This window comes from Phoca vitulina, unplaced genomic scaffold, assembly GCF_004348235.1.
Source record: "Phoca vitulina isolate PV1807 unplaced genomic scaffold, GSC_HSeal_1.0 scaffold44, whole genome shotgun sequence".
In the NCBI taxonomy this organism is placed as follows: Eukaryota; Metazoa; Chordata; class Mammalia; order Carnivora; family Phocidae; genus Phoca; species Phoca vitulina.
This window is the reverse complement of record NW_022589747.1, coordinates 1989472-2017430: the sequence shown is the minus strand read 5'-3', so window position 1 is coordinate 2017430 and position 27959 is coordinate 1989472. Positions and strand designations below refer to the sequence as shown.

The following is a 27959-nucleotide window of genomic DNA, read 5'->3' as shown; positions in this document are numbered from 1 at the left end:
TCAAGATCGCTTCCATCAGAGTGCTGCTGAAGGGGACTTGGCTCCTCTCAGGTGCGGGAAATGTTAGGAATCTGTTCTACTGCGCTGAGTCCTTAGAACTAAGGGCTGGGTCACCGCACCCCACAACTGTTCAGGCTAGGAACAGTTACTTCTTGATGCCTGTTCCTTTCCTGTAAAAGCAGGAAACGTGAATCTCCAGGTTTCTGGAACTTCCTGTGGGACCCTGCCTATGGGGACGGTGTTTGGTGAACGCCCACATCTGCCCGTGGGTCCATGAGGCGGGCCCTCCTGCAGGCAGATCGTGCTGTCCCTCTCCTTGTGCACTCGGGGACGTCTGGGTCTCGGCTGTGTGTCTGGGGCTGGTGCAGCCCTGCGGACTGTTCTGGAAACCCCCCCTCCTGGGGCGGCTGCCTGTGCTGAATGGGAAGGAGGAGGCCAGTGAAGGCAAGGATGACCACCACCTGGGGCCAACCTTAGAAGCCGCCATGGTGCCCCCCTGTGTCACTGAGGGGATGAGGGTCATCCATGATGACCCCTACACATTTTGAAAAGAGTTACGTTAATTTTTTAAAAAAGAAGGCGGTGATCTGGTATTAATAAATTTTGTCCCGAGTGGGCTAAATTAATGACAAATTTATGTTTAAGGAGTCTTGGTCAGTAATCAGGAAAATTCCCTCCAGTGGAGCATTCTCTGATCAGGGAAGGGAGGTGTTCCTCGCGGCCACCAGCTCCGGGAGAGAAGCCTTCCCAAGGCGTTCCTGGGCTGGGCAGGAAGCCTGGCCCCCCCCCCCCGCCCCCCCGCGAGCTTCCCCCTGAACCCAGCCTAGTGACCTTGCAAGAATAACTCCTTTTGAATGCACAGCTGTGCTCACCGACGCGGGGCACTTGCTGGACAGGATCTGATCTTCGCCCAGCCTCGCAAGGCGTGGTTTTTGTCTGTATTTTCCAGCATTGGGCCCTGAGACTCGGCGAGCTTAACTAGCTTGCCCGTGCCATGGGGCTGGTGGGTCTGGGGACAGAGCCTGTCCTGCCTCGGCCACCAGGGGATGGCCTGACGTGGTGCTGGGGGGCATCCCGGATTGGAACCCAGGCCCATCTGCAGTACTGGGACTTCTTCCTGAGCCCAGGGGTCCCCACGGTTCCCCGTGAGGGGCTGGCGAGGTGACCCCAGTTGGCAGGGCTCCCTCTGCAGCTGCTTCCTCGGACAGGGAGGCTGTGTCTCTCTCCGCTCCTCTCTTCCTTCCTCCCTGAGCTCTCATTGTGGCACATGGGGGACTCCCGCCTTCTTCTTCCTCTGCTCTGGAGAGATGGTTATGCTCCGTACCCGTTGCAGCCCCGGCTTTGTTCTTCAGTGTTAGGAGACGTCTGTGGGACCCTGTTCCAGCTTCCCGAGCGGGGAGCAGCTGGCTCACACCCCACCCCGGGGCCTGGCTGCGCCCGCGGGCACCATTCCACGCTGCGCCCCCGGGCACCATTCCACGCTGCACCCGTGGGCACCGGCCAGGCCGCTGCGGGTCTCGGCGGCACTCGGGGTGCCCAGAGGCAGCAGCCGGGTGTGCCCGGGTGGCATTTCAGCACAGACTTGATGAAACTGGCCGCCAGCCGTGCAACCACTCCCTGAGGTTTGGAAGACCCGAGAGCGACGAGTAGCTCCGAGCCATGGGAGCAGGCAAGTGCTCTGGGGCGCGGCCCCAGGCCTGTGCCGCCGGTGGCTGCTTGCAGGGGAGGCCTGCCCGAGTCAGGACCCCGCTCCCGCCGGTGGCCCACAGCTGCAGGGTGCCGCGTGTCACTCATCGGGAGCGGGGCCGGCCCACATCTGGCCGGCCAGCGAGGCGCCCTGGGGCCGGGCCGGGCCATTAGCGGGGCGTCTGCGTTCTGTGCACATTCCTCCCGGAGCTGGGGCCGCGGTGCTGGCTCCCGGAACAAAAGGGCTCCATTGACTCGGGCCTGGCCTTCCTCCCTCCTAATTCATCACCTCTCAGGGGTTTCGGGAGGCTCACTCCCTCCCCACTGGTGATTTTGGACGCAGATCAAAGGCGCGGTTCAGGCAGCCCGCTGGGAGGAAGGAGTGGGTTCTGGCGGCCACAGGCTTGGGGAAAAGCCGCCCTTTGTCGCCGTGAGTGTCCTTGGGGTTTCCCACCTGCAGCCTGGGGCCTCGCTGCCCCTTGCGGGACTCACCCCGGCAGGCCCCATGGGGCTGTTGTGTGTGACTCGTGGCGCTGGGGTGTCCCTCCCTGGCCGCTGCGGACTCTGGTCCTGCTGAATGTCCGCAGCCCCGGGGTCTCCTGCTGGAACACCACTTCCTCATTCTTGGAGGCGCTATCTGATCCCCCACGGGGGCCAGCCCTGTGATAACCGGAGGAGGTGGTGGGGCACCTTTGTCCTGCTGATCCGGGACAGGTGTGTTTCCAGTTCATCACTAAAAGATCTGAAGCGCCCGGTGGGTGGTGGGCGGGGGTGAGGGGAGGGGGCCTATCTGTGCTGTCTCCACTGGGGGGGTTGCTGAGCGAGGCCGGAGGGGCATTTCCTCCTGCCCCGGGGCCCACGAGGGGAGGGGCACTTGTCATCTATACTGCTCAGGGGTAGGAGAAGCTTCCCGGGTAATGGAGGTCTGAGCTTCTTAAGCTGATTTTTGAGTCCTTTCCTGCAAAACCACTTTCCTGTGCTCTCTGCCGGCTGTAGACTCGGAGAAATGATGCCGCGTGCCAGCCGTGCTTTTTGAGTTGACTGTGCCGAGATCCCGCGTGCCACTCTGTGCCCGGTATTTCAGCACCAACAGGGCAGTGACAGCGTGTCCCCACCCGTAACCACCTCTGCATGGGCGTGGGGGTCGATGGCCGCACGGCGCCCCAGGACGTGGACGCATGGTAGTGGGCGTGATGACCAGTTGTGCTCCGGGCCACCTGTGTGCACCCTTGCACGGAGGTTCTTGAGCAAGACTCTGGCTGCTCATGTTCCTGGAAGGACTTCCAAGTCTGGCCGAGAGGTCAAAGAACACAAACTTTTTTTTTTTTATTGTGGTAAAATGCATAGAACATAACAGTTTCCATTTTAACTATTTTCTTTTTTTTTTTTTAAAGATTTTATTTATTTGACAGAGAGAGAGACAGCGAGAGAGGGAACACAAGCAGGGGGAGTGGGAGAGGGAGAAGCAGGCTTCCCGCCGAGCAGGGAGCCCGATGCGGGGCTCGATCCCAGGACCCCGGGATCATGACCTGAGCCGAAGGCAGACGCTTAACCATCTGAGCCACCCAGGTGCCCCTACTAAGCACATTCTTGTCGTGCAATGCCACCGTCCACCCCTGGATCCCTTTTTGTCTCGTGAAAGGAAAACTCTCTCCTCCCCCACGCCCAGCCCCTGTCCCCAGCCCCCAACTCTTTGGCTCCATGAGTGTGGGTCCTCCAGGGACCTCATAGAAGTAGGATCACACAGTCTTTGTCTTTTTTTGTGACTGCCTTATTCCACTCACATCCTCCAGCTTCATCTGTCCCGTGACAGGTGTCAGAATGTCCTCCCATTTTAAGGCTGGATAGTATTCCATTGCATGGATGGACCGCGATTTGTGTGTCCGTGGTTGGACACTTGGGCTCTTCCTTCAGTTTGGCTGTTGTGAGTAATGCCGCTGGGAACAAGGATGCACGGGTATCTGTTTTGACCCCTGCTTTTGCTCCTTTTGGGTGTCACCCAGGAGGGGACAAGACTTTTGGAAGTCCCCCCACATATTGCATTGGAGAAACCAGTGCTCATTGGAGCCTCTCTGGGTCCACCGGTGTCCCTGAATGCCGGCGCCCACGGGCTAAAAACCAGGCCTGCAGGCGAAGGAAGAGGGAGGCTTCTTACTGAGCCATTTTGACAGATCGTGTAAACTCTGTGATTAATGGAATGAGAAAGCAGGAAGAATGTCTTTCATTTAAAAAAAAAAAAAAGAGCCTTCAGGGTTGCTTGGTTTTATTTTCAATTAAAAGGGTCTGATTTTGTTTTTGGAGAATGGTTTTAATTTGGATAAATAGTTCAGTCTGGGAACTGCGTGCCAGAGCTTATGATCTATGAGTGCAGTTACCCAGAGTTCCCTGAGCGGCTTTTCGGAGGGAACACGGACCTGGGCCCTGCGTTGGTCTGGCCTCCGTGCGGTGGTGATGAGCGTCCTGTGCCTGGGAAGGGGTGGGGGGAGGCAGCCCTCCTGACTGGTGCGCAGGACCTATGGGGGGGGGTGGGGGCCGCCCTGGGAGCAAGGGGCCCCAGCCTGGTGGTCGCTGGTTAATTTTTATCCTCCAAGAATGTGTTCACAGCCTCACGTCAGGAATGCCAACAAGCAGGCCCTCGCCCCACCCCACTTCCCAGTTGGACCAGACTGAGCAGCATCTTTTCCAACGCGGGCATTTGCAGCATCGGTCAGGTTTGGAGGATGCGGAAGGGGTTCTTACAGGCTACAGGCGGGTCCGATGATGGAAGCTTCCGAGGCCAGGCAGGCTTCAGGCCCCGGCACGGGGCTCTCTAAAGCCTGGGCCTGTGCCCCTTCTTTCAAAGGGCTTGAAGTTGGATCTCCGAGTTGGACTGAAGCTGGGGAGGGAGGGAGTCCTGGGGGCTCTGGGGACAGAGCCCTCAGGTGGAGGGACTGTGGGCAGAGGCCCCAGGCAGGAGCGTCCTGGTGTGTCTCTGGGGCAGGGAGGGGTAAGAAGGCACAGGAAGGGGCATCCACTTGTTAAACTAGGACAGGTGTCAAAGTCTTCACTCTCCATGCTGTGTAACCAGTTGGCGGGGGAGGGGGTCTGCGGCTGGCGCGGCCACCTCCTGGGCCTGCGGGAGCTCTAGGATGGATGGGGAGCTGCCCCGGAACGTCCCCGAGTGAGTAGTGCAGCCGCATAGGAGGGAGGGTGGACGAGCCCCTGCTGGTGGCCCACCTGCCAGGCTGCGATTTTAACGGGAGGAGACGTTCGCATGAGATTGGGGCAGCGACAGAGTTGATTTCTCTTGTCCTCGCCCCTCCCCACCCCGTGTACCTAGGAAGGCCCGAGGTGTAGGTCACCCGGAAGGGCACAGTTTGCTTTCATAGCATTTCAGCTGTGGCTGGAGGTGCTGGCCCCGGGTGCTGTCCCCACACTGACCACTGTCCTCACCCCGCCCCTGCGCGCGCCCACCTCCTCCTCCCCGCCAGGTGGGAGCGAGTGCCCGGCCACCACGGGGCTGACTTTGTCAGAGCTTCCTCCGGGGAGGAACACGTCCGCTGCAGCTCTGGGGGGCTGTCTGCAGGCCTCTCTGACTTAGCGCGAGGCCCACGGGGAGGTGTGTGCAGCCTCGGCCCTCGGTGGCTAGGCGGGGCCATCCTGCCCCAGGGCCTGCGGGCTGGAGCCCACTGCTTTTTCACACACGGGTTTGGCTCTTCTGTCTGCGCCGGTCCCGGGCTCAGCAGGTGCAGGGGGCACAGGAAGCCGTAGCCGGCCGCGTGCGGCAGGATGGGGGGCCCCGGAGCCGCAGTCCAGCCGACTGTGGCCCCCTGAGGCTCTGTGACCCACACTGTTGGTCACTGTCTGGCTAGGACCTGCGGGGCTGAGCTCAGCTCTGCAGCCCGGAGCGTTCAGTGGGGCCCCCGACAGGCCCAGCTTCCCGTGTCTGGTGCCAAGCTGGGGCTGGGTCACCGGGCTGGAGCTGTCGGGTGTTGGAGCCTTTGGCCGCTGGTGAGCTCTCTCGTTTGCTCTGCGTGGAGTTCGGGGCTAACTGCCTGCCTTCCATTTGTCTGAGCCTGTTGTTTCTGCTGTGTTCGGCCTGGTGTCAGACCCGTGTGCTTTGAGGACATTCGCGTGTCCGTGTCCCGTGCTGAGCACAGAGGAGGCCCTCTGCAGCGTCGCTGAACACGCGGGGGGGGGGGGGGGGGGGGGGGTGGGGCCCTGAGGACGCTCCCTGGTGACGGTGTGCACTGGGGGTTTCCTGGGGACCCACCAGCTGTCATTTTCCTTCCTTGTTATTCTTCGGCTACTTCAGCCTTAGGAGGAGCCTCAGGCCAAACGAAGCATTTCCCTCCAGTCCAGCCCCTACCTCCCCCGACATGAAACTGGGAAGGGGGTGGGCTGTGTCCCCATCGCCACAGCCCCCTGTGCCCTTCCTGATGCCCTCTGGGGTCGGGAGTCTCTCTCCCCTCAAATCTGAGCTCTTCCAAGGACAAGAACAAAGCCTGCTGCTTTCATTCCTGTAACATAAGAGCTTTCAGGTCACTTGGTCCCTGGATCCTCTGTGTCGCCCCCGCATCCACAGCCCATCCTGCACGCATCACAAACCAAGGACACGGCCCCACGCCCGGATGGGAGCATTCTAGAAGCTGATTCCTCACTGGGAGAGAGGGACATGCTCGCATGTTTCCTCAGGGTTTCAGTAAGTTTTCCAGTCCCACCACTCCCCTTTTTCTGGAAGGTTCTCTTTGCAATTTACTCCATTAACTTCCAGGCGAGGCCCGTTGATGCTTCTCTGACAGACTTGAGAATCCAGCCCGCTGTTAATTTCTTGGAAAACAGCCACATTTCAAGTTGTCCTGTTATGGAAAGTTGCCAGCAAGTGCCCGCTCGGAATCCAGGGAGGCTCCCTGACGAGAGCGGTGAACACTGTCCTCTGCTCGGTGCACAAAAGAATGTTCTCTTTGGACAGAGCGAGTGGTGGGGTTTCCTTGCAGCCCACACTGTAAAAATGGCTAGAATTATTTCCTTTGTCTTCCGCTCAAAATGGATCCAGTGTTGATGTAGACTCACCAGGATGTGTAATCTCTTGTCTAATATTTAAATGAGGGTTTTGTTCTTGGAAAAGTGCTGGGCACCCAGCAGACCCCTGTGGGGACGAGTCTCCCGTCCCACTTATCGGCTTTCTTTCCCGCCGGTCCAAGGTCACGTTCACAAAGTCTTTCTTTGGGACTGAGTACATTTAAAAAACCCACAAAAACTGTCCAAATTCTGGAGGGGTGTTTCCATCCGCGTCATGGTAGGCGTGGTGCCAGAAACCCAAGTTCGCTGTTGGGAGAAGGGATGGGCCAGGTGACAGCAAGAGGCTGACCATGCTCGAGGGCCACGTGGTCTCTGCCCGTCCACTGGCCTGTTGGCCCTTCTCTAAATGGACAGCGACCCTCTGGAGGGCCGAGATGTGACTCCATCACCTGCCTCTGTTTCCCGAATGCACTCTTCTGGTCCCAGCCTGATGAGGATGTGGCGCGTGGCCCAGAACAGGCAGCTGTCGTTTGCACGTTCCCTCCTTTGCTTATCGCTTTCATGCACCTGACACTGACCGAGCGCCGGCTGTGCCCCAGGGGCTCGTCACTGTCACCACGCTGCAGGAAGGGGGCAGCAGGGTCCACTGGCTTGCTGGGGGGGGGGGGGATTGGATGTTGCAGGGAGGGCTGCCAGGGGTCTGCCCCTCCGCAGTGGTGTCTTCCTTGGGTCCCTGAGCGCTGTCACTGCCCGGCTGGTCTGCCGTCTCCGGAAGGTCCCGAGAGGAGTCCCCAGGCCCCATGGGGTCCCAGCGCATGCCGAGGCCCCGCAGGGGCAGGCAGCAGTGGGCGGTGGGGGCCAGAGCATCAGGGGAGCCCTGCTTCTCTTCCTCTTTGGGCCGCGGCTGGCCTGAGGCCTTGTCGAAGACCAGCAGACGATGTCACCCGCCCCACTGGCCGGAGGGATCGGAGGGAGCGAGTCCTCTCTGCACCTGCCCCTGCAGACCTGTGCGGCTGGCCTCAGACACGTGCACCCCTGCTCATTCCACTGTGACCTCTGTGTCCCAGGGACCGGAGACCCAGCCCTGGGGCACTTTTCTTTTCTTTTTTATATTTACTGAGTTTTTTTTCTTATAAAGTATAGTTGACATCCAATATTATATTAGTATCAGGCAGACAACACAGTGTTTCAGCATTTATGTACGTTACGAAGAAAGCAGCGTTACACATCTGGATACTGTCTGTCACCATACAGAGTGGTTACATATTAGTGTCTGTAGCCCCCAGACTGTGTATGGTATCCCCGTGTCTTTTATAAAAAAATTTTTTTATTTTTATTTTTATTATTTTTTAAAGATTTTGTTTATTTATTTGACAGAGAGAGAGAGACAGCAAGAGAGGGAACACAAGCAGGGGGAGTGGGAGAGGGAGAAGCAGGCTTCCCGCTGAGCAGGGAGCCCGATGCGGGGCTCCATCCCAGGACCCCGGGATCATGACCTGAGCCGAAGGCAGACGCTTAATGACTGAGCCACCCAGGCGCCCCCCCCTTTTTTAAATAACTACACATTTGTACCATTTAATCCCCTTCCCTACCCCCCTACTTTCTGGCAACCACCAGATAGTTCTCTTTGAGTCTGTTTATTTATTTATTTATTTTAAATTTCACATATAAGAGAAATCATATGGTATTTGTTTTCTCTGAACGACTTATTTCACGTAGTGTAACACCTAGGTCCTTCCATGTTGTTACCAATGGCAAGATCTCATTCTTTCTTGATGGCTGAGTAATATTCCATTGTGTATATATTCCACACCGTCTTTATCCATTCAGCTACCAGTGGACTTTTGGGCTGCTTCCATAGCTTGGCAATTGTAAAGAATGCTACAAAAACATAGGGGTGCATGTATCTTTTCAAATTAGTATGTTTGTTTTTTGGGTAAATACCCAGTAGCAGAACTGTTGGATTGTATGATATTTCTATGTTTAATTTTTTGAGGAACCTCCATACTGTTGTCCACTGTGGCTTCACCAGTTTGCATTCCCACCAACAGTGCACAGGGTGAGGGGTGGGGGTCTCTTTTCTCCACATCCTCACCAACACCTGTTGTTTCTTGTCTTTTCAATTTTAGCCATTCTGACAGGCGTGAGGTGATATTTCATTGTGGTTTGGATTTGCATTTCCCTGATGACGAGTGATGTGGAGCATCTTTTCATGTGTCTGTCGGCCATCTGGATGTCTTCTTTGGAGAAATGTCTATTCGGGTCCACTGCCCATTTTTTTTTTTTTAAGATTTTATTTTATTTATTTGACAGAGAGACAGACACAGCGAGAGAGGGAACACAAGCAAGGAGAGTGGGAGAGGGAGAAGCAGGCTTCCCGCGGAGCAGGGAGCCCGATGTGGGGTTTGATCCCAGGACCCTGGGACTATGACCTGAGCCGAAGGCAGACGCTTAAGGACTGAGCCACTCAGGCGCCCCATCCACTGCCCATTTTTAATTGGATTATTTGTTTTTGTGTGTGTGTGTGTTGAGTTGTGTTAAGTTCTTTATATATTTCAGATACTAATGCTTTATCAGACATGTCATGTGCAAATATTTTCTCCCATGCCCTCAGTTGCCTTTCATTTTGTTGATGGCTTCCTTCACTGTGTGAAAGCTTTTTAGTGTGATGCAGTCCCATTTGTTTAGTTTGGCTTTGTTGCCCTTGCCTCAGGAGACTGGTCCAATCCATATCCCTAAGACCAACGTAAAGAACTTACTCTTCTAGGCGCTTTATGCTTTCAGGTCTTACTCTCAGGCCCTTAATCCATTTTGAATATATATTTTTAAATTTTTTATTGTTATGTTAATCCCCATACATTACATCATTAGTTTTAGATGTAGTGTTCCATGATTCATTTTTTTGCATAACACCCAGTGCTCCATGCAGAACGTGCCCTCTTTAATACCCATCACCAGGCTAACCCATCCTCCCACCCCCCTCCCCTCTAGAACCCTCAGTTTGTTTTTCAGACCCCATCGTCTCTCATGGTTCGTCTCCCCCTCCGATTCCCCCCCTTCATTCTTCCCCTCCTGCTATCTTCTTCTTCTTTTTTTTTTCTTAACATATATTGCATTATTTGTTTCAGAGGTACAAGTCTGTGATTCAACAGTGTTGCACAATTCACAGTGCTCACCATAGCACATACCCTCCCCAATGTCTATCACCCAGCCACCCTATCCCTCCCACCCCCAACCACTCCAGCAACCCTCAGTTTGTTTCCTGAGGTTAAGAATTCCTCATATCAGTGAGATCATATAATACATGTCTTTCTCTGATTGACTTATTTCGCTCAGCATAATACCCTCCAGTTCCATCCATGTGGTTGCAAATGGCAAGATCTCATTCCTTTTGATGGCTGCATAATATTCCATTGTATATATATACCACATCTTCTTTATCCATTCATCTGTCGATGGACATCTTGGCTCTTCCCACAGTTTGGCTATTGTGGACATTGCTGCTATAAACATCGGGGTGCACGTACCCCTTTGGATCCCTACATTTGTATCTTTGGGGTAAATACCCAGTAGTGCAATTGCTGGATCATATGGTAGCTCTATTTTCAACTTTTTGAGGAACCTCCATACTGTTTTCCAGAGTGGCTGCACCAGCTTGCATTCCCACCAACAGTGTAGGAGAGGTTTCCCCTTTCTCCACATCCCCGCCAACATCTGTCATTTCCTGACTTGTTAATTTTAGCCATTCTGACTGGTGTGAGGTGGTATCTCATTGAGGTTTTGATTTGGATTTCCCTGATGCCGAGCGATATTGAACACTTTTTCATGTGTCTGTTAGGCCTTTAATCCATTTTGAATGTATTTTTGTGGATGGTGTAAGGAAGTGGTCCTGTTTCATTCTTCGGCATGTGGCTGCCCAGTTTCCCAACACCTTTTGTTGAAGAGACTTTTGCCCATTGCGTATTCTTTCCTGCTTTGCCATAGATTCTTTGACCCTATAGTTGTGGGTTTATTTCTGGGGTCTCTATTCTCTCCCATTGATCAATGTGCCGGACCATACTGTCTTGATGACTACAGCTTTGTAGCTATTACTACAGCTTTGTACACTTTGAAATCAGGGAGTGTCAATATCTCCAGGTTGTTCTTTCTTAAAATCCTTTGACTATTAAGGGTCTTTTGTGGTTCCAAACACATTTTAGGATTCTTTATTCTAGTTCTGTCTATGAAAAATGCTATTGGTATTTTGAGAGGGATTGCATTGAATTTGTAGATCGCTTTGGGGAGTTTGGACATTTTAGCAATATTCTTCCAATCCGTTAGCACAAAATGTCTTTCTGTTTCTGTGTGTCATCTTCAGTTTCTTTCATCAATGTCTTATGGTTGTCAGTGTACAGATCTTTCACTTCCTTGGGTATATTTATTCCTGGGTATTGTATATGGAATAATTTTCTTCATTTCTCTTTTTGATAACTTGTTATTGGCGTATAGAAATGCAACAGATGTGTGTATGTTAGTTTTGTATCCTGTGACCTTACTGGATTCATTCATTAGATCTGATAATTTTTCGGTTGGAGTCTTCAGAGGTTTCGATGTGTAATATCACGTCATCTGCAAATAGTGACAGTTTTAATTCTTTTCCAATTTGGATGCCTTTTATTTCTTTTTCTATGTAATTGCTGTGTCTGGGGCTTCCAAAACTATGTTGAGTAAAAGTGGTGAGAGTGACATCCCTGTCTTGTTTCTGGTCTCAGAGGAAAAGCTCTTAGCTTCTCACCGTTGAGGATGATGTTAGCTGTGAGCGTCTTAGACATGGCTTTGATCACGTTGAGGTATGTTCCTCTGTACCCACTTTGTTGAGAGTTTTTATCATAAATGGATGTTGAGTTTTGTGAAATGCCTTTTCTACATCTACTGGGATGATCACATGATATTTATCCTTCGTATTGTCTTTTTTTTAAAAAGAGAGAGAGTTCACATGTGCAACGGGGCGGGGGGGTGGAGAGGCAGAGGGAGAGGGAGAGAAACAGACTCCCTGCTGAGCGTGGAGCCCCACTTCGGGCTTGATCTCACGACCCTGAGATTGTGACCTGAGCCAAAATCAAGAGTCGGTCACCCAACCGACTGAGCCACCCAGGTGCCCCATAGCCTTCATATTGTTAATGTGGTGCATCGCAGATGTCAAACCATCCTTGCATCCATGGAATAAATCCCACTTGTCACGGTGAATGATCCTTCTAATGTATTGTTGAATTTGGTTTGCTAGTATGTTTTTGAGGATTTTAGCTTCTTTGTTTATCAGGGTTATTAACCCATCGTTTTCTTTTTTTGTTGTGTCTTTGGTTTTGATATCAGCGTCATTTTGGCCTCATAGACTTAATTTGGAAGCATTCCTTTCTCTTCCCTTTTTTGGAATAATTTGAGAAGGGTCGGTAGTAACTCTTCTTTAAATGTTTGGTAGAATTCACCTGTGAAGCTGTCTCATCCTGGACTTTTGTTCTTTGGGAATTTTAAAATTACTGATTCGATTTCATTCCTTGTAGTCAGCTGTTCAGATTTTCTATTTCTTCGTGATTCAGTCTGGGAAGCTTATGTGTTTCTAGGAGTTTGTCCATTTCTTCCAGGTTTTCCAGTTCGTTGGCATATAGTCGTTGGTAGTTGTGTCTTCTGATCCTTTGTATTTCTGGGTGTCAGTTGTAACTTCTCTTCTTTCATTTCTGTTTTTATATATTTGGGCTCTCTCTTTTTTTCTTGATGAGTCTGGCACGAGGTTTATTGATTTTGTTTATACTTTCAGAGAAGCAGCTGTTAGTTTCATTGATCTAATTTTTTTAGTCTCAGTTTCATTGATATCCACTCTCATCTTTATTATGTCTTTCCTTCTACTAACTTAGGGTTTTGTTTGTTTTTCTTTGTGTAGAGTTAGATTGTTTATTTGGGAGTTTTTGTGTTTCTTGAAGTTGGCTGTATTGCTATAAACTTTCCTCTTAGAACTGCTTTTGCTGCATCCCATAGATTTTGGACCATTATGTTTCCAATTTTGTTTGTCTGGAGTGGGTGCAGCCTGGGGGGGTTCCCGTGTGCCCTTCACTGGGGCATCTTGGCAGGTCTGCTGGAGCTGGAGTGGGTGTGGACCAGGGCCTCCCGGTGTGAGCGTCACTTGGTTTACCTTGGTGGCTCGGCTGGACCTGGAGCAGACAGAGGCTGGGTGTGTCTCAAGGCAAGCTGCGCCAGGGGTCCTGGGGCAGACCGCTGCCTTGGTGGGACAGCTGGAGCCTGTATGGGCTAGGGGCTTGCACTTGCTGGGGGGTCTTAGGAGGGCTGGCAGAGTGCCTGGACCCTGCTCACATCTGCACTAAAGGTAAAACATGGTCCTGGATGGTGCCTCCAACCCTGGAGAGACTTTCCGCATTCCTCTCCTATTTGGCCAAGGCTCCAGGGTACAGAAGTGGATATCCTTCCCTGACAGCCTCGTTGCCCTTCAAGCTGGGTTTCTCCCCATGTCCCAGGGTGGGGAGTATGTGCTGGGTCCCCCTGCCACCATGTCCTTATGCTTTCTGTGCAGTCCCTCTGTTGGCGCGGCCCTCGGTTCGTCTTCAGGAGGAATTGTTCTGTGTGCAGGTGTAGATTCAGTGTGTGTGTGGAGGAGGTGAGTTCAGAGTCTCCCACGGTGCCCTCTGGGCCCCAGTGACTCTCCTAACCCACAGAATTATAATTTATTTTCATAATTTCATACCCTGCCGAGTTCCCAAAAAGGATTTGAAAAGTATGCAGAAATAGATACAGCAGGATTAAGTTTTTTTTTTTTTTTTAAATGCATGACCAAGAGAAACTAAAGATCTGACGGGACCATGGAGCTCGTGGAAGGTCAGCATCTGGTGGGTTCACCACAAAGCCCTGGGGACCGCAGCGATTTGGCCGGGAGCCTCCTGGAAGCAGGGCAGTAAGGGAAACAAATTGTCTTCAAGAGCTTCATCGTGTGCACGGAATACAACTAACTGAGTTACGAGAGACAGCATGAACAGGAGCAAGTACATTACTCCGGAGAGCAGAGATGTATCTGAGACGGAATCCTGAGGGAGTTGCCTCTGCGGGGGGCCTCGACCATCCGTACACCCGGCACAGAGGGCAGGCGGAGCACGCGGTCTCTAACGCCCTTGGTGGTGGCCACGGGCATGGGGACAAAAATGCAGGACTGTAGGAGGAAACGTCCAAGGGATCCAAGGGTCCGTGGCGTCGCCCTCGGACAAAGGTGGCCACGTCCATCTCACCCCTGCTGTGCCTTCTGAGTGCTCTCTGCCCACGGTGGCTTCCCCGGGGCGCCGTGGGGGCCACACTGCTGCGATTTGACAGAAATGGGCCCCCACACTGCTGGCCTAGTGAGTCCTCGCGGATTCCCTCTGCCTCTGAACCGAGGGCGCGTTCTCCGGTCCTGTGAGCAGAAATGGCCATGTGCGTGGCATGTGGCGGGTGACCAGGGAAGACAATGCCAAATTTTCTGCAGATGATAATTAACTTAAATTTAAAAGTTTAAGCATGAGGAAATACATATAGCAAGATTAAGTATTTTTTTTTTTTAAATGCATGACCAAGAGCCGCGGTTTGGGCAAGACTGCGTTTCCCTTCCACTTGAAAATTTAGTGGCCAAGTTGAGTTGTGCTGACAGCATACGACGCGCAGGATCCTGAAGACTATACGAGGAAAGGCGAACTCGCTCCCTGATGGTTTTCCGATCCGTGGCATGGTGAAATGATAACCGTCGGATATACCGGGGTAAATAGCAGACATCAGTACAATGAGCGTCGTCCGTTTCTATGCGATGCAGCTGCTCTGCAGCAGGAAGCTCCCGGCGTGGCTCGCGTGGCGTGTCCGGCAGGCAGGGCGGGTCCACGGGTGTCCGGATGTGCTGACACGGGGCCGACGCGGCCGCTGGTCCTCGGGGACGTGTGCCATGCCTCAGACGGCCCTCTCCGTCCTGTGCCCGGACTCGGGTGCGGCCCCTGTCCCACGGGAGCGGCGGGTGGCAGAGCCGTGTCCACGAGCACTGTGGACTTCAGGGCCTGCGTCCTGGGCACGTGAAACACCAGTTGTAGGTTCTCAGCTTCCCGTCACTTTGCTGCTGGGAAGGCCGGGGGCGGGCGTCCTCGGGAATCTTGGAGGGGGGGGCCCTGCTGTTCTGGGAAGTCCCCCCTGTTTCCAGTGGATCTTTAACATGGAGTGGACAGTGCCGCCTTCCATTGGCCACGTTGGCCACGTTCTTATTTGTTGATTCGGGAGGCGGGTCACGAGGAGAGAGGGTCCCCAACACGGATCAACAGGCCTTTCCCGCAGGGACATACTTTCCGAGCATGCCCGAAGTCAGATCTCCCCTGCGTGGGGCCCCCTCAAGAGACATGGGCTGACCATCCCGCCCCACTGTGGCCTCGTCGTGTGACCCTGGCCACAGAGTTGACCCCCAGTGTCCTCGTGGTGGTGTCATGTTTTGGTGAAGTCACACAGGAGGTGAGCCCACAGTCCCCAGGAGCGGACACGGAGGTCAGAGGTTAGGGGTTGGCCTGGGGGGACACTTGCGGCTGAGGGAGGAGTGGGTTTGGGGTGCTGAGCTGGTATGTCTGGGTGCACACTGAGCGGGAGGCTGGGGCTGTGGGGCTCCGTTCGGGGAAGCGGCGGGAGCTGGAGGGAAGGCTGCGGTGGGGACAGAACGTTCATGGGCTCCCCGGGGTGGTTCATGGAAGGGCCATGATGCCAGCAGGTATGACAGGAGCCTGTGGGGTTGGGGCAGGCGACTCATGGAAGCAGAGTCCTGGGGTGCAGAACCGTAGACTGGAGGCCTCCAGTGTAGCACGGGGACGGGGTCCAGGCCTGGGGTCCTGCTGGGGGCCCCGGTGTGTGTGGACCACAGCCGTCAGAGGTTCGTGGCTTCATCAGATGGCCAGGGCACACATGAGGACATGGGGCCAGGGTCAGCTGCCAGGCCCGCCCCCTCCGAGTCCTGTCTGCCCCTGCTCTTCTTGTCGACCTGAGCCTCAGTTTCCCCAACTGTACAACGGGGCAACTGTTACGTACCAGTTGTGTTTACTAACACGGAGCGTCGGGATGTCCCCTGAGCTACGGGAAGGGGCTTTCTGAGCGGAAACGCTGCACACCCGAGGGTGAGTGTGGTGCTTGTTTGTGTTAGGGCTTGCTTCCTTGAAAAAAGTACTTCTTCTGGAAATTCTGGAACATTCCGCAGAGCAGAAGGCATGTAGCCTTAGAACCATCGTGCGGGATTTCACCTCTCCAGGTGTGTGCTTCTTGCTTCTCGGCCTCTGTCCACCCCCATACTCCCGTGTCCTCCGCCTGCTGATCGCGGGGGCAGTGTCCCCTCCCTGCACACGTGCTGTGCACCCCCGTGACACAGGCCCTGGCCTCGCAGGACCGCAGGGTCGCACCCGATGGGTGACAGCTCTTCTCTGGTGTCCCCTCCCCCTGGCTGTGCTGTGTCCCGAGTTCCTCGTAGGTGTTAAACCTCGGGGTCTCCGTTCTTGGTGCACGGCCCTGGGATCTGAGTCCCCGCTCTGCCAGGAAGTCCTTGGAGCTCACCAGTGGCCCACATCATCATGCTGCTTCTGCCGTGCTGGGGGACCTCTGCTCCCGTTACTAAAATCTGAGCACGTGTCCCCGGTGTCACGTGTTTACTGAAGGATGCTCTCCATGTGGAAGCAGCAGCTGAGCAGCCTCTTTGCATGGAAGTTGGGCATTTGCTTCTTGGGGTCCCTCAAGCTCCCCGGGGGCAGTTTGGGCCCTGGCGGGTTTCCGATCCTTTTCCCAAGCCCCGGTCCATGGACGGGTCCCTGAGGGTCGTGCAAAGCCCCCTCCTGCCCCCTGGCTTGGACATAACTTCCAACCCTGTGAGGAAGGTTCCAGAGCTGGCTTTTCCTGCTAGGTGTGTGCAGGGGATGGAGAGGTCAGGCCCAGGAGAGGGGCCACCTCCCAGTGCTGAGTGGCATTGGTTGGGGTGATTCTGTCCCGACTTCTGCAGCAGGAAAACAAGGGCCGGTTGAAATTTGCAAGCAGGTGAAGGCCTAGGTGGCAGGGGCCCCGCCTCCGGAGGAGGGCAGGATGAAAGCCTGGCGCCCTTTCCCTGCCCCCGCACCCCGCCTCGCCCGCCTGCCGCAGGGGAGGGGTGCTCCGTCTGGGCTTTCAAGTCGGGGCTGACGGGGACGTTTCTGGGGAAGCTGGGGGCACCCAGAGTCCGGGAGCGCCTGGGGCTGAGGGCGTGGATCCTCTGCGGGGAGGATGCAGTCAGCCCGAAAGGAGCCCAGCCAGGAGCCCAGCCAGGAGCCCAGCCAGGGAGCTTTGCTTGTTGCCGCGGGCTATGAAAAGCGAAGAAAAACAGCGGGAGGGAGCCGAGGCCGCGTTCTTGGCGGGGACTGCGGAGTTGGCCCAGCGCCGCTTTGATCCTGGGTGCGCTGGGCCTGCTGCAGCTTGAGGCACATTCCCCATCCCCTTTCATGTCGGGAGCGCTGGGAGCTCCGAGGACGCAAGCGCCTCTCCCTTCTCCTCTGTCGGAAGCATTGCCCCCTCCGCAGGGGGAGGGCTCGCTGGGACCTCGTCCATGCGGGTGGGAGTGGGCCAGAGGCAGGCACACAGACAGATGGACGGACGGACAGAGGAGATGTCTTGAGGGCCCGGCCTGCTCACCGCCCACCTCCTACCCGGACCTTCTGAAAAACAGGGCGCCCTTCCAGTTTGTTGGCTTTCTCTGGAAAATTCCATGATGCAGGCTTCTGAACACTGGATGCCATCCCTTAGGGCATGCTCCACGGCATCTCGGGTGGAAGCACTCTTTGTTGGAGGCTGTGCCCGAGGATTTTCCTGGCATTCCTGCCGGCTCCTACTGAAAGCTAGCGGCCGCCCCAGTTGTGGTGATGGTCCAAAGACGGGGGGATTCCGTACGTTTCCAGATGCCGTTGACCTGCCCAGTTGCTGGTGGGCAGAGAAGTCCGTGCTGGGAGAAAGGAAGTGAGATGAGAACAATGAGGTGGCGTTTTTGGTTCTCCAGTATTGTGGATATTCGTTTCCCGTTTTTGAAAGATGAAAAGATGGAAGACTTGGGCAGGGTGGAGGATTGGGTTAAAATAGCCTGCGTTTGGGTGAAAAGGTCATTTTGTGAGCTCAGAGTTGGCAGGAGCGAGTGGTGGTCAAGGCAACGGCGGTCCCTGCTTGCGGAGGGCCCTGTGGGGCGGGGCGGGCATCCTGCATTCCTCGTTCACTGTTAGGAAGAAGCCAGGGAGAGCAGAGAGCCTGCCGCTCTCTTGAATAAGGGGCTCGAAACTTTCCCAGACACACCGGAGCCCGTGGTTGGCTCTAGACCTTTCCAGGGAGGGTGTTCTCGGGAGGCTCGGAACCTCTGGATCAGAGGTCCCTCACAGCTGGCCGTCCCCTGCCCACTCACTGTACCGAGCATCCCCGTGACGACCCCGGATGCTCCGGGATGGGCTGTGAGCAGGACAGGGCGTCAGTGGGGTGCAGCGTGGCCGCGGACGGGCCAGGAGAGATGCCGTCTGGGGGGAGTGGCTGTCAGTGTCCAGGACGTGGATCTGAGAACAACCAGGGGACCCCCTCAGGGCCACCAACTTCCATTTCATGAAATAAAAGGAAATTTTAAAGCATCACGTTTTGATTTAAAAGCTTCTCCAGGATCTCGCACAGAACCACTCACTAGTGGCCCATCTTATAGGACAGGGTCCTGGGGTTCAGGAAGATCTGCACACGTGCTTCGCACACACAGGGCTGCCTGACCGCCTCCCGCTTTGTGTGTGCACGTGTGTGTGTATGCGGCTATGTGCGTCCCCTTGCACGTGTGTCCACATGCACGTGTCCCCTTGTACATGTGTGTGGGTGCGGCTTGGGTCTGTGTGCAGGCATCTGCGTGTTGTGGATTTCTGGAGTGGAGGCAGGGAGAGCAGGGTTTTTGTCCCCGCTCTTGTTTGTGTTTTCCCAGGCAAGCTGTTTCTCACGCTGCCCGGCAGACTGCTTCCGGGCTTGGCAAGATTAACGGGAATGCGTTAATCTTTAACGCATTTTTAAGTAGTTTTTTTATTTGTCAAATCCCTGCGATTTTGTTAGAATCGATCTTATAGCCAAAACAGCCTCAGGGGAGCCCTCCTAAAAAAAGAAATGAAGTAGGTGTGTCCGAAAAATATGCCTCGGATGGGGTGCCTGCAAACAGATGGGCATGCTGCTCCTTTGCGGGGTCTGTGCCCACGTCCCCGGTCCTAGTCCCCGGTCCTAGGTTACAGAGCGGGGCAGAGAGCAAGGAGCGCCGGGCATCAGAAGGCCTGGACCTTCCCCGACTGAGATACATTGTTGCCTCTGCTCAGTTGCTCACATACCAGTTTGTGTTTTCTCCCCTTAGCGGACCCTAGCAGAAAGCATTCTTTGTTACTGTATCCTCTGTGCAAGGAGAGGATTAATGTTTACGAAAGATTTCCATTTACGGGTTTGCTCACCGCCTCGTTCTTCCTTGTCTGTGGGATGCGCCCCTGTGCTGGGTGCTCGGATCCCGTGTCGCCCCGTTCCCGGTGCGTGGATTTCGGGTCCCTCCTGCTGTCAATGAGGACAGTGTGGTCACCCCTTGGTGCCTGGCGCTTCTGTCTGAAGATCCCTCCTTAGCTGGGCTGGCAGGGGTGTAGGGCCCTGCATGGATGTTTTTTGTGGTTCTCAATCACTTTCCATGTGTGACCCCAGCTAAGCGCTGGCTCTCACAGGGGGTGTCCTGGCTTCGGTTCTCGACACTGATGGCCAGAGGGTCCCGCTGCCCCGGCAGCTGTGCCGGAGCCCGGGCCCCATCGCTCCCCCATCCCTCTGACACCCTGAGGTGCCACCTACCCACCGCCAGGCTTTGAACACCCTCCTGATCTCACGAGTGCTGTGTGTACCCCGCAGTGGGACAGAACCATCCTGTCCTCTGCCGCTTCCCGGGCACCTGTCCCCACCTGGTGCCAGCCACCAGCCACATCGTCTCTGGCCACCCCTCCGTCCCCTGTGGGACGGTGGGTGTGAGCACTGGCGGTAGCCCACTTGAAGAAGCTACCCTAGAAGGGGGGCGGGAAGTGGGCCAGCAGCAGGGAGGGGTGGTGTGGGCCAAGGGGGGCTGTCTTTAAAGATGGGGTGTGTGTCTGCTGGGGAAGGTAGTGTAGGGAGGAAGAAGCTGGCGAAGCTCAATGGTGGGAGAACGAGAGCTGGGTCACTCGGGGGGGGGGCCCTGCTGGGCATCTCAGGTTGTAGCTGATGTGGGCGTCCGTGAACTGGGTGGCCTGCAGTGGGTCAAGGTTTGTCGGGAGCACTGAGCTCCTGTGTGCCCGGGGCAGAGCGGATGGACTGTGGAGGGTGGTGGGCGGTCAGAGGAAGGAAGGAAGGAAGGAAGGAAGGAAAGAAGGAAGGAAGGAAGGAAGAAAGGAAGGAAGGAAGGAAGGAACGAATGCACCACCCTTGTGGGGAGGTTTCCTGGAGGCCACGCTGAGCACTCCTTGCGGGTGGGGACCTTGGCTTGTGCCCCTGACCTTCCCCCTCCTGACCTGGAGCATAGCAGGTGCACAGCGTGGACCTGGCCAGCTGGTTGAAGGACAGGTGGCCCTGTGGTCCTGTGCTGATGCGGAGGAGACCCCGAGAGCAGGAGCGCAGCCCCCGAACCCGCACTTAGGAGTGTGTTCCTGGCCCGTGTGCACTCTCTCCCCCGTGGTGAGAGATTTCGGTGAAAGCGTGTGACCCATCCAAGACCCGGATCCCCAGTCCTCCCCATGAAGGTTCCTGCCCCTAATGGCTCCTAATCCCCGGCCCAGCCAGGCTCTTTCTGAGCCCCTGGAGGTGGCCTCCCTTTTTCCCGCTGCCATCCTCATAGGTCCCTGCTGGCCTATTTCCCCAGGGGTCTGCTGGCCCCCGTCTCCCACCCTCACCCTTTGCTGCAAGCCTCCAACGCCCCGTTTTCACCAGGGCTGAGTCCCACCCTGAGCCTGGCACCCAGCGCCACCAGGACCACCTCCCCTTGGGGTGCTATCTTCCCTCCGTCCCTCCCACGCAGTAAACTGGGATCCAAATGATGGGCGGGGGGATGGTGGCCGTGAATCACTGTCACTCAGCTAATCAGAAATCAAAGGGCAGCAGATACGAGGCCACAGGCTCCAAGGCCTACCCTGGGCGTGACCGCAGGGTGTGGCCTCCGGTGACCGCCACCTTCAAACCTGGCGTCTGTCTGTATTGACTCACCCCCCTCCCCCGTTCTGCCAGGATTGTGTGCTCAGCATGGGGTGCCCCAGGTGTGCACAGTGAGGGAAGGCGTGCGGTCCTGGCCCACGCGGGGCAGGGGGACATGCGGGGACACCAGCCGTGGGGACACCAGTCGCAGGGACACCAGCCACAGACCCTGTGGGCAGTGCCGCTTCTGTCTGGTGGGCACGGACAGTGATGCCACAGAAGCCCCGTGCTGACGTGGCGCTGACCTTGGAATAACCCATCCTGAAGGAGGGCAAAGAGGATGATGGATCTAGCACGACAACATACTCTCTAACTTCTGAATTTGTGCTTTTGTAAGCTCAAGCCCAGAATGTATATGGCTTCTTTCCTTTTTAATTTTTTAAAACTTTTCAGAGCGGGGGGTGGGGGGAGCGGGAGAGGCAGAGGGAGAGGGAGAATCTTCAAGTAGACTCCATGCTCAGTGTGGAGCCCAACTTGGGACTCGATTTCAGGACCCCCGAGATCATGACCTGAGCCGAAATCAGGAGTCGGACGCTCAACCGGCTGAGCCAGCCAGATGCCCCGGCCTCTTTCCTTTTTAATGCTTTTCTTCAACCTTCCTTCATCCGGGTCTTTCAGATAATCACAGAGGGAGGTAAATAAAGCCATTCAAGGTAATTTCTACATGGTCTTGCCTTCTAGACGTCCCTTTGCCTGTAGATTTTCTGTTCTCCCCAGTGGAACTGGTTAAAAACTCTTCTGAGCGTTATTTCTGCTTTTCTCAAATTGAGATATAATTGACATAAAACATTATATTAGTTTCAAGTGTGCAACATAGTGGTTCGCTATTTGTACATATTGCAAAACGATCGCCACAATTTGTCTTGTTAATGTATGTCACCACCCAGAAGTCACTGTCCGGCACCCATCCATCTGTTCTTGCTGCAATCATTTCAAGTTCGTCTGCTGGATGTGGTTTTGACATTTAACTTTTGTTTCCAAGGTATAACGGGCTCATGCTTGTGGCATTAAATTAAATGATTTCATTAAAGTGCTTTGTGGCACTTTTATAAATGGTTGCTGCTAGCTCGATAAGAACCAAGCCTGAAATTCATCTAACTGGGATTATTTAGATTTGTAGACTAAACGCGTTCTAGATGTGTAGTTTGAGTGACAGAGCACTTGCACCAGCATTTTGGAGTTTCAGAGTTTCTTTATAGATCTTAGCTGTAAAAATGAGAAAGTGTTGGTTGGTTTTAAAATCTGAAGACTCCAGGATGCACACGAATTTATTTTATGAGTGTTAGGACTCTGATAAACTATTCATTTGAAAATCAAGGAACTTTTAACTTTTTACAGTGATAAAATACAAAAGCTTTATTAAGGTGAAGATTTTTAAATTAAAAGCACAACACGACTGACCATTCTGGAAACTGGGGAACAGACAGCAGTCCCCAGGAGACGCACTGCCTGGTCCCCGCGGGCTGGCTGGTCGTGGCTGATGCTCACGGGCCAGGAGCCGGCAGGAGTGAGCTGGAGAGCTGTCCCCAGGGAGGCTCAGTCCAGCTCCAGAACAGTGAGGCCTGGGTCCGCATGCGAGTGCCCAAGGCCGCCTGGCTCTGCGTGCCTGGACTGGCGGCTCAGGCGGGAGGCTGAGCAGTGACCATGGAGCTCAGCTCGTGGACCCGTGAGACTCGATCCAAAGCACCTGCTTGTTGGTTTATTCTGAGGGTGTGTGCCTGTCCGTGTGCACCTATCTGGGGCGCCGTGGGTGCTCGGCTGTGTTCAGGCTATATCAGCGAGGGGGCGGAGAGTGGCACAAGCCAGCGTGGCACCCTCTTTGCCATCCTGTGGCCCCATCTCTGTTACTGTGCATCCGATGGACCGGGCAGTGTCTGAGGTGGTCAGGGGTCTCGGCCTGCACTCCTCATCTGCAGTGGCTCGGGGTCCCTGGAGTGTGATGCTGGCTACCCTGCCCAGGGGCTCTGCATGCTTGTCTCCCTGCCCCCTCCTGACTCGGCTGCCAGGTGGGTGGTCCTCACGACCTGGGGAGCCCGAGGCTCGGCGTCCTGCCAGGTGTGTGGCCAAGGGCCGTGCTGGTCTGCTGGTCACGGGGACGTTCCATTCCTGCTCTCTGGGCATGGACAGAGATGTTGTTTCTTTTTTCTGAGTCGCAGCGAGCAATGAAGGTTATTTCTGGGAAATGTGCGTTTCACGTGCTGGGGTCAGATTTGGGTACCGTGGGGCTTGCCTGCAGGCAGGAGCATCACCGGCAGCCTGGAACAGAGTCCCTGTCGGTCGGAAGGACGGGCTGCCTTCTGCGGAAATTCAGATCACAGGATTTAGTTATCAGCTCCCTTTGTGAATAGACTTTGATGGGGCCGCGTGCATTCCCAGCTTCTGGGCGAGGGAGATCGGGAAGACTCATGGCCTCACCGAGTTTGAATGTGAGCCCGGACCAGGGGAGTTGCCTCAAAGTCCCTGTTTCCCCAGAGCAAGGGGGGAGCATCCAGCACCTGCCCCAACACCTGCTCCAACACCTGCCCGGGACTAAAAATACTGACTCACGCTGACAACGATAAACAAACAACTTTTGCTTTTTAAAAACCTTAGGAATAAGTAGGGACGCCTGGGTGGCTCAGCCGGTTAAGCGTCTGACTCTTGCGCTCAGCTCTGATCTTGATCTCAGGGTCGTGAGTTCAAGCCCCGCATTGGACTCCACGCCCAACTTAAAAAAACAAAAAACAGCTTTAGGAATAAGTAGTTAAAATGTGTTAATACTGGGGCGCCTGGGTGGCTCAGTTGGTTAAGCGACTGCCTTCGGCTCATGTCATGATCCTGGAGTCCCAGGATCGAGTCCCGCATCGGGCTCCCTGCTCAGCAGGGAGTCTGCTTCTCCCTCTGACCCTCCCCCCTCTCATGTGCTCTCTCTCTCTCATTCTCTCTCTCAAATAAATAAATAAAATCTAAAAAAAAAAAAAAAAAATGTGTTAATACTGATGAAAACAGCCCAATTTCCTCAGGAACTGTGACATTATCTTTCCTCCCCTCTTCGTCCGGGAGGGAGCCCTCTCTGCAGGGAAGAAGGCACATTTAGCGGCCGTGGTGGGCATGGTACCAAAGCCCCTGTGTGCATTACCTGGAGTCAACTTCGCCAGGATTTTTGGAGGTTGGTAGTGATTTTGCTGTCCCCGTTGGCAGGTGATGAAACTGGCCCAGAGTGGTTACTAATAAACCTGTTGACACACAGCGAATAGCAGAGCGGGTCCGGGGCACACCGTGGTGCTGTGTCTTCTGCGTCTGCGTGGCTTGTCCCGGTCCAGCCTCCTGGGGGATGATGCTCCAGGCCACGGGGGGGCCGGGGGAGGGGGAGCGGAGCATGTGCTCTGTTGCCAAGTCTCACTGTCCAGTGCTTCCTAACCCGGCTGTGGGTCAGAGGCCTAGGGGGGATTTGGACGAAATCCTGGCGTCTGGGGGTCCCTCAGAGGTGGTGAGCTGAGGACTGTATGTTTCCAGGTGGAGACAGGTTGTTGTGGGCAAAGTGCCCGTCCGGAGGTCCGGATGTGGCCCAGTCAAGACCCTGGTCACTCTATGCTGGGAACACTGGAGCAGAAGTGAGGGGCGTGGAAGGACGGAAGGCAATTCAAGGGTTTTCCAGATGAGGCTTGGTGACCCAGCAGGTGCCCTGTCAGCCTGGCCTGCACCATTCATCCTCATCCTCACCGTGGGAGCCAGCCCCCCCGACCCGGGTGACCAGGGGAGGCGTGGGGGGGCCCTGAGAACAGGGGCTCGGCTGGACGACATGCTCTTACAGAAGGGCAGCGGGCGTGGGTCCCCTGTCCTAACTTCCCAGAGCCTCCACTTGTCTCCAAGAAATGGAGACGGCAACCCCCAGAATGGGCATTTCTGGGGGATGGAGAGCGCCCAGCCCACTGCTGGCGTTTTGAAGCCTGTCCCCAGGCTTGGGTGAGGGTCTAGATTTTCCTCTGTGTGAAATAAAACTCCCTCTAAAGTACATCGGTTTGAAATCACTGGGGAAGAGTGGAGAAGGCACGCCCTGCCGTGTCTGGAAGGAAGCGAAGGTTCCTCCCTCTCCTCCGGGGGTTCCCAGCTGAGAGCAGAGTGCATCCTGCATTTGCGGGTCTGGTGGCTTTGCTCAGGAACTAGCTCATTCTGGGGGGTTCCTGGTACTTGGAGTCAGGTGATGATGCAGAGAGGCTGGTGGGGACGGGAGGCAAAGCTCCCAGGTACCCCCCAGCTTTGTCTCCCCATGCCTAACAGGCCTCTAGCTCGCCTCCTGCCCGGCTCCCAGCTTCACCAGGACAGGATGGGGCGGCTGCTGGCTTGTCCGTGTGGACACCCAGCATGGACCAGAGGCCAGGGCGCTTGGGCTCGGGCTGCTGCGCTCCTCGGCCTCAGGTGGGCTCTGGGTGCGAGGGACAGAAAGGCTCCCCAAGGGCCCCCCAGGCCCACAGCTCCCCTCCCCTGGACCATCTCAGTGCAGAGGAAGGGAAACTGGGTGTCCGTTTCCTGGTCTGCCGGGGAGGGGGGGAGACCCTGTGTGCTTGGGTGGGGGTCTGCTCTCACCTGGTGAAGGATGCGTCCTGTGCCGGTTGGGGGTGGAGGCAGGTAAGATATGCTAGTGGGGTTTGCTTCCTCCTTTTAGGTTTGCATTTGAGGCCGTGGTGTCCACCTGGCAAGAGCCCGGAGTCCGTGGCATGCAGGGGTCTGTGCGGGCTCTGCCGGCCCCAGTGGCCATCCTCCCTGCCCTCACGCTCAGGGGCTGCCCCCCTGTCTCCCCACCTCGGCCAGGTGAAGCAGCCAAGACCCCTCCCCTGCCTTCCACAGCCCCTCCTCTGTCATCCCGTCCCATCCCACCGCTGCTCCCCATGTGGAGACAGGAGGACAGTGGGGTCAGCCTAGGCAGGGCAGGGTGTGCCTGCGGGGGGGTGGGGGGTGGGGCCACCCTCCATCTAACCCTTCCTTTGGTCCAGGTCTTCCATGAAGCACTTGCTGCCTTTGAGCAGAGAAGCATCCCTCCACACATCCGAGGTTGCTTTTGTCGAGAGAGCCCCTTTTTCTGGACGTTTCGAAGGTGGGGAGGATATGCACGACAGGGGAGAGTGCACGGGGAAATGAAAACAAATGCCCCTTTTCTCAGCATTGGCGGGAAACTTTGTGCTAAGGATGCCAGAGGTCAGCACCTTGTTTCTTAGAAAGGCCACCAGATGTGGTGAGCGGGCCGTGAGCTCGGGCAGGGACTTGCCTTGGACTCTGCCACCAGCGAGGACATTTCAGTTCCACGGGCTGCACGGCATGACCGCCTTGAGGCGTTCCTCACGGGTTTCCTGAGCACCTGCTGTGACTTTCGAGAACGGGGGATGTGAAGGGCAGAGCCTGGAGAGGAATTTCGGCCCGTCCTGCATCTCCCCTGAGTAGCTCAGGCTTTGACCGTCTTCGAGGGTCAGGTTCCAAACACGCAGCACCTTTGATCTGACCCTGTCCCCAAAAGTGTCCCCGGGGGGCCATGCACCTGTGCTCCCTGGGGGACACTGCAAGCCAGCTCTCTGGCTCTCCAGGGCTCTGGGTCCCCGTGCATCCCTGGACGCCCCGGGACTCAGTTTCCCCTTCTGTCTAGTGGCCCGTCTCCCCTTCCCGGCATTGTCTGGGGCCAGGCTCTGTCGCTGTCAGTGAGCGGGACATTCAGGGCTCCCCGGGTGTTGCCGAGTTAGGAAGTACTGAAGTGGCTAGTGCCCTGAGGGGGCTCACTGGATCCTGCCCCGTCTGGTGGCAGGATGGAGCAGGGTGAGCATGGAAGGGAGGAAGAGGAATGTCGTGAGAGCCAGGATTTGCCCCAGGTCCGTGCTTGAGAAAGGCCTAGGTGCGAGACTGGCCCACGGAGATGGACCTCGGGCCTCCGATGCCCAGAATGGCCGGCGTCCCTGTCCCCGCACCAGCAGGGAAGGCCATGCACAGAGGCCTCTGCAGATGAGAGCTGCCAACAGCTCACGGGTCTCCAAGTCCTGAAACGAGTCTTTCTCATCCCGAGGCCAAGTGCTTTTAAAAGTGCCTCAGGTGGCTCTTGGAAGCTCTCTGGCACTCGGGGTCATGGAGCCACGGGCCAGCTATGGACCGGCCATGGACCAGTGACCGGCCTGTGACAGTGGTATGTGTGCTGGGGGTGGTGGTGAAGACAGGCGCCGTGCGCCCAGAGTGCTTGGTGACCCCACCGCAGATGCCACGGCTGGAGCCAGGGCGCATCCCGCTCCCGGGGGCCACGGATTTTGGGTCCAGTCGCTCCGACCCTGTGACAAAGTTGCATGGCCAGCCTTCTCTGTTTCTTTTGCTGGGAAATCGGATTGTAAATCGAGTGCTGGGCGCTGGGTGTGACCACTGCTAATGTGGGCAGAGCTGGGGGATGTGGGAGGTGATGTGTGCACGTGTGTGTCCGTCTGAGTCTGTGTCTCCATGGAAACCGTGGGCCACACCAGCCGTTTCCTGAAACTTTCTCCATCTGTGTTTGCGAGGGATGTTTCTGGACTGATGAGCAAGTGTGAGTGCGTGGACCCACGGGGTCTGAGCAGGCCTGCCCTCCCCCCGTGAGCCCCGAATCCTGTGTCAGCGTCGGCCTTGGCATGGGCTCCTGTCCCCAGTTTGGTCTGGGCTTCCAGCCCCAGGTGGGTGATGCGGCCCGGGAGCTGGAGCTTGCCCTCGAGGACTGGCTGGCGGAACCCCTAAAGCCCATCCTCTGCAGGACGAACCGCTTCTTTCCTGGGGTCTCATGCAGCCAGAAGCCCGTGGTAGGCGGCTGTGGCGTTATGAGGGGCAGACCGGGCTGTGGGTGAGAACCTGGTGAGGTGGGGCCGTCTGCGCCCGGAGGACAGGACCCGCCCCGGCTTCTGGGTTCCCCAGGGATCCCCAGATTGAGCTGCCCCCAGATCCTTGTGCTTCAGCCTGCTCCCAAGGCGGGCAGAGGGTGAGCTGAGACAGACTGAGTAACCAGCATTGACGTCATGGAAAGCAGCTTTCTTTCATTCCTGCCCAGCATTTATTGTCCC

At 55.8% G+C, this 27959-nt stretch overlaps 1 protein-coding gene across 1 annotated transcript in view; it reads left to right on the top strand.

The window, feature by feature from the left end:
* Positions 1–27959, top strand: part of TNS3 (tensin 3) — a 213764-nt gene that overhangs the window by 1904 nt on the left and 183901 nt on the right. The gene's annotated exons all lie outside the window — the stretch shown is intronic.